A 6,000-nucleotide genomic window follows, 5' to 3' on the forward strand; every position below is an offset into this window, starting at 1 on the left:
CCCCCTCGTCAACATAAAAAAAGCTAATTACGCACTCAAAATGTTATAAGCGTAGCTAAATGGGTTTTGACTCAGTTTTGAGTTTAAATCCCACTTCAGCGGGGTTTGAAGGTAAAAAATACCTCTTTAATAATAAATACAAAGCAAATTATATACTCAAAATGTTATGAGTGTAGTCAAAGGGGTTTTGAGTTTAAACTCTCCTCCAGTGGAGTTTGAAGCTAAAAAGTACCTCTTTAATATAAATAAAAGTAAATTACTCACTCTAAAATCTATGAGCGTAGCCAAAGGGGTTTTGAGTTTAAACCCCCCGCCAGGCGGGTTTGAGGCTAAAAAATACATCTTCAGTGTAAGAAAAAAAGCAAATTACGCACTCAAAATGCTATGAGCGTTGCCAAAAGGGGTTTTGAGTTTAAACCCCTCTTCTACAGATGGCTTTTTTTTTAAGTTTAATACCCCTCCAGATGGTTTTGAGTTTAAGATCCCCCTACAGAGCATTTTGAGGTGGAAAACCCCCAACAGATGATTTTGACGATAAAACTTCTCTTTTCGATATAAAATCTAAAGCAAACTACAGTCACTTAATTCCAAGAGCATATTCAAGAGAGGTTACACATTTTTACCAGTGGCAGGGCTCCATTAATAAACTGAAGTGAATAGTCATCTAACACTAAATGTGGCTCAACAAAGATGGCTAAGACAGATTTTAGGAGTCAGTTATAGAGATCGGGTCTTAATCAAGGAAATCCTATGCCGAACTGGGAGTCGAATCCTTAGTAAGATTGTGAGAGAGCGTCGCATGAGGTTTGCGGGACATGTTCTCCGAGAAAATGAATTACGCATACTAAGAGTTGCGATGACATACTAGTACAACTTAGCGCCACACTTTCATGGAGGTCCTCAGAGTAGGTGGGAAGAGGCTTCAGACATTACCAGTGACAGATTTTTACGGAAACAGCTTGACGGCAAATGCGCCGAACGGCCTAAGCCAAAGCAAAAAATCTCACTAATTCAAGGCATTAGGACTTCATAATTGCTAATTAAAAACAGAGTAATCTCTGTGACTTAATCACTAGAATGGTAATTTAGAATTGTAAGAAATCAGGCGTTAAGCATTCGTGTTCGAGCTAGCATATAAAACAAAAACTAGTTAGTAGTTTATGTTCTGTTGGATTCAAATGCTTGATTTCTGTGCGGTGTCTATTACTTTTATAACAATACAATATGGACATCGTATAAGACTTCTGTCCACCTGTTGCCCCGCCCTTGTCCTCAGTATTAAGTAATGGGTTCAGGAAATCATATTCAAATGTTTGAGGATGACAACAAAAAAAAAGTCGAGACATCATATTCTGGTATGCTGCTGACTGGGGCGGGCTAGGGAGTGATAAGTGGAGCTCCTAATCTGGTCAAGCCCCGGGGGCTTGACAGGCCCTGTCACTGCAAACAGGGGGAGGGAGGGGGGAATTATCATTGGTGCATAACGTCGGGGCGCGATTGTATCGTCAACACCACCCGTCTGAAACGTTATGAAAAACTGCATGTCTCTTATCCCCCTCCCCATCCCCCCCCCTTTTACCCACACTCAATTTCACTTTCACCTCATACTGCACTCTGTGTAGACTCAACCTAGAGATGGCAATCTCGCAGCTCAGACACACACAACACACACACACACAACACACACAGAGACACTTTCACTAAACTCTCTTGTTGCCACCACAAGTCAAGATACAGTCACTGACTCCAACGTCACGACAGGGTACGCTGTTACTTCGGTTGACTTTATCTCGTTATGCTGCGCTCCCCCCCCCCCCATTACCCCCCCCCCCCCCCCCACCTCCTCAGCGTCGCCGAAGTTTGGTGCCATAGAGAAAAAGGGTTGAGACTTGAGACAGGGTATCAGAATCTAAATGTATATAAATTCTAAACTTAGATTTAAACGTAATCAATATTCATTTTAATAAAACGAAACAAAACAAAGCCAAAGGTATGAAGAAAAGGAAGTGACGTTAAACAAAATTGTGTAGCCCCTAACTTCAGTCCTTGCATATGTTTCCATCCCCCTCCCCAGTCGCCGCCTACGAGGTTACCCTTGGTTTTGCTGTTTGGCTATCACATTATCATAGATGTGGTCACTCACGATGCACCATCGCCACTATTCATCTTTGTAAAAATATTGCTCTGTCACTCTATCGGTTGATCGTTCGTTGAGGTCTGTTTCTTTCTTTTTTTATTATTATTTTTTGAAACTACTCCTTGTGAGTAACAATACAAGGAACGGATTTTTTAAAAAACTCTTCTTTAAATTTTCCATTTAGTCCCATTGAAAAAATCGTTAGTCGGTAACACATGCAGAGATGAAATGATAAGCTGTCAAAGATGTTGATAAAGCCGCACAAATTCAGTTTATGAGTTATAAAGTCCTAAGATTTCTAAAATAAAAGTGGACAAATATTTCAAAAAGAAATGAAAGAATTAAGATGGAAATTCCACATCTCTACTTGCTAGGCCACACACAAAATGAGACTTTAATTGCTTGAAACTGATTTTTAAAATGTGAACAAAGTTGGATGTGGTGAAATGTAAAATTAAATTTGAAATTTGGAAGAGAATATAAAATGTAATGGATATGCAAATGTTAATTAACATGTGATTGAGGAATATTTGATGTGATAAAAGATTCTAAATACAATTTCTACACCATCTTTTTACTTTATTTTAAAATGTTTCTTCAAAACACAGGCTCTTTAGATCCTACATCATACGCGAATTTATGTGTTAATATTAATAAGAGACGTAATCTAAGTCAAGTGTTATTCTGACTGATTCAGGCAAATCTTTCCACGCTTTAATCCACTAGGGAAAAAAGAGCATTTCTACAAATTTGTCCCCAGCATATGTGTTAAGAAATGTGCTTTTATCTTTGTGTCATTCTGAGAATTGTATGATTTTTTGTTTGTTTTGTTTTTGTACCTTTAAGATATTCACTACATTTGTTAGACAAACTTCTAATATATTGATAGTAGTTATTTGGAATATCAAATGATGCTTTTCAAAGAATTTCAATATTGTATGTTTAAATTTTAAATAAAAAAAAAAGCACCGTGAGAGAGTTTCTTCAAAGAAACACTTTAATCTAAATTTCAAGTATTGTGTTTCTTATATAGAGATAAGTAAAATAAGTTTTATAGTCTACATTTCGATGCAGACTTCTAAGGCTTAAACATCGAATTTAAGGTGTCACAAATATTTGGAAAAGTTGAACTTAATTATATTCTAAGCAGATCCTAATGAACAGGGCCAGATTTACTTACAGGCAATGCAGTCTATAGCTTAGGGCCACCAAGAAATATTTAGCACTGGTATATAATATCTGGACTTAGAAAAGAGACGCCCGAAAAGTGTTTCCATTACCCATGTTATTACTTCTTTTTGTATACAATAAAATTCTCAAAATAAAATCTTTTTTTTTTCATAATTGAGATGCACAAAGCATTTAGATTATTTCTTTTTAGAATTTTTGAAATGCAAACTTTTGTTGTAATATTAACTATCTTTTTAAAATCTATTCTCTTTTTGTCTATAATAAAATTTTCAAAATCAAATATTATTTATATGAATGTATTATTGTAGATATGCAAATACCCTTCATTTTGAGTAGGCCTCTGTGCATGTGGCATTTTTTTTTCAAATGTGCACAATGTTTTTAGTATTTTTACATCCATTTTTTGAATGTGAGAAAAAATATCAAATGGAAAGTTATCAGTAGCAGATAAACCAAAAAGTCTTTCTAACCTTGAATACCAAAATTGAACGTGTTCTCTGGTTAAGTGTATGCTTTAAGTTTCCGCTGTGAATATTGTCATGCGCATATTGAGTTGGTTCTTTGTTCTTTGTTTCTCTTGTGTGCACCATAATATTTTATGCGCTGTTTCCAAAGACGCGCTCTGTAAACGTCATTACTTCTTGTAATGCACAGACGAGCCAAGGCAAAATAAGACCCCAACAAAAAAAAAGTTTATGTTAAAAAATTTATTTAATATATTTAATATTTATTAAAAGCACGAGCAGTGAAGGTGCAATAAAACATTTTTTTTATATTTGAGGTATAAGCATCAATTTAGTATCCTCGCAGTTCTATCTCAATAAATAAAAAGCTGCAGCACAAAAAATAGGCATAGTTAGCAAGTCTTGAACAATCCTTTTTGTTTTTAAGATGGGTAGGAATTCGTCAGCAATAACACTATGCCAATTGTTGCCAACTACTAGTCGAAACAAACTTGGACATGCATATTATATCAGTCATTGTTTACCGAAAAATAGAATATGTGAAGATAAAACATCTTCCAACTTCTACTCTATTTTTAATGCTGCTATTTTGACTGACATTAGACAGACATTTTTCCAAGGGCAGGCGAATAAAGAAACAAACTCGATTTTTTTTGTTCGTGGAATTTCATTTGGCTAGTCTTTGAAGTGACAAAAGTTTGTTATCTCAGTCTAGTTCTGAAAACTAACAAGGATTAGTCTCATTTCTTTAGCATTAATCACACTTACCCTGACTTCAACACAGGCATCAAGATAGAAATAAAGCGATCGTGTCTCAGCCCATGTTATAAAAAGCACACATGCACACCTTAATGCATGCATGTTAATGACACATTCAGTGCAAAAAAAAAAAATAATATTTTTTTTTTATTATTGTTATTCACACCTAAATCTAAAAGCGACACAAACAGCTGTAAAGAAACTACAAACCTCTGTGTATGGGACATCCTTTTGAAATGGCTAGTACATGACATCCGAAGTGTCCATGAATAAAATGGGTGTTTCACTAAGAAAGCACAAAAGTTCTTTTTTTATCTTCTTATAAACATCTTAGTTCTTGTTTTTTTTCTTTCGGAACGCTAAAGGCGACAAGTGAGACGTACTTCAACAGAGCTCCTCAACTTCAAGAGCTCTGAACAAATGGCTCAGTGACTAACCAACACGTCTCCAGAGTCTGGCTCTGGCAAGAAACATTTGGTTTGATTTTGTTTAAACGATGTGGAGACAGAAAACAAAATGCTTCCAGTATGACTCAAAGAGACAGGTCATTTAATGTTGAGAACGGGCCAACAAACATTTTCAACTTGAGAAGAAAAAAAAAAACCTACTAGCTTGGCAATACTTTGGTTACAATTATTAAAGCTCTCCCTGTTCTTGGCTGTCACGGCCAAGCTTAATTTTTTAGACCAACTCCGAGCGTGCGATGGGTTTTTCTGAATCTTTTTTTTTCTCGTTTACTTTAATATTTAGCTACTTAGGGTTCAGCGACCTCTCCCCCTCCCTAACCTGAGCTGTAAATGTAGCCTTTCGGTCACAGCTAGAGCCCAAGAGAGTGTGAATAGAAAACGTTGGCCAGTCACTGCATCTTTCCCTCCTTAGACACAAGCCTTCCCCCCCCCCCCACCCCGTTCATCTTGAATACTGGCGATAAAGCTTATTCTTAACATGTTTACCAAAAACGTCTGCTCTGACTTATGTATTTACTTTAAACTTATCTTTTAAATAGCCTCTGGTCAGTTAGGTCCACGTCCCAATGTGTACAGTCCACAAGTTTAGAAATGATTAAAACAAACATGCCCGAATTACTGGCCGCACGCTTCTAGCTAAAAATAGTCATTGGTGATGGATACTGTTCCAGGTGTTTGGATGGCACATATAATGTTAAGTTATACGATCGTTACTAATTTTAACATCAGGGGCAGATCAGCGAAACTATACAGATTAAGTGCTCTTGTTTTTTGTTTTTGTTTTAAAATTCAATAAGAAATTATCGAGTAGGAGAAAGAACAATGAAGAGATAAAGAGAAAATGAGAGACACAGAGAGAGAGAGAGAGAGAGAGACAGAGAGAGAGAGAGACAGAGAGAAACAGAGAGAGAGAGAGAGATAGACAAAGAGACAGAGAGAGAGGCAGAGAGCGAGAGACACAGAGAGAGAGACAGAGAGAGAC

At 36.4% G+C, this 6,000-nt stretch overlaps 1 protein-coding gene across 1 annotated transcript in view; it reads right to left on the reverse strand.

Moving 5' to 3' along the window:
• LOC106069602 (ETS-related transcription factor Elf-3-like) overlaps positions 1-5,097 on the reverse strand; it is a 40,546-nt gene extending 35,449 nt beyond the window's left edge. The window contains exon 1 of the mRNA XM_056044496.1: positions 4,762-5,097. The gene's annotated coding sequence lies outside the window, so the exon portion shown is untranslated. The remainder of the gene's footprint in view (positions 1-4,761) is intronic.
• Positions 5,098-6,000: the final 903 nt, after the last annotated feature.

This window comes from Biomphalaria glabrata, chromosome 10 (genome assembly GCF_947242115.1).
Source record: "Biomphalaria glabrata chromosome 10, xgBioGlab47.1, whole genome shotgun sequence".
Taxonomy (NCBI): Eukaryota; Metazoa; Mollusca; class Gastropoda; family Planorbidae; genus Biomphalaria; species Biomphalaria glabrata.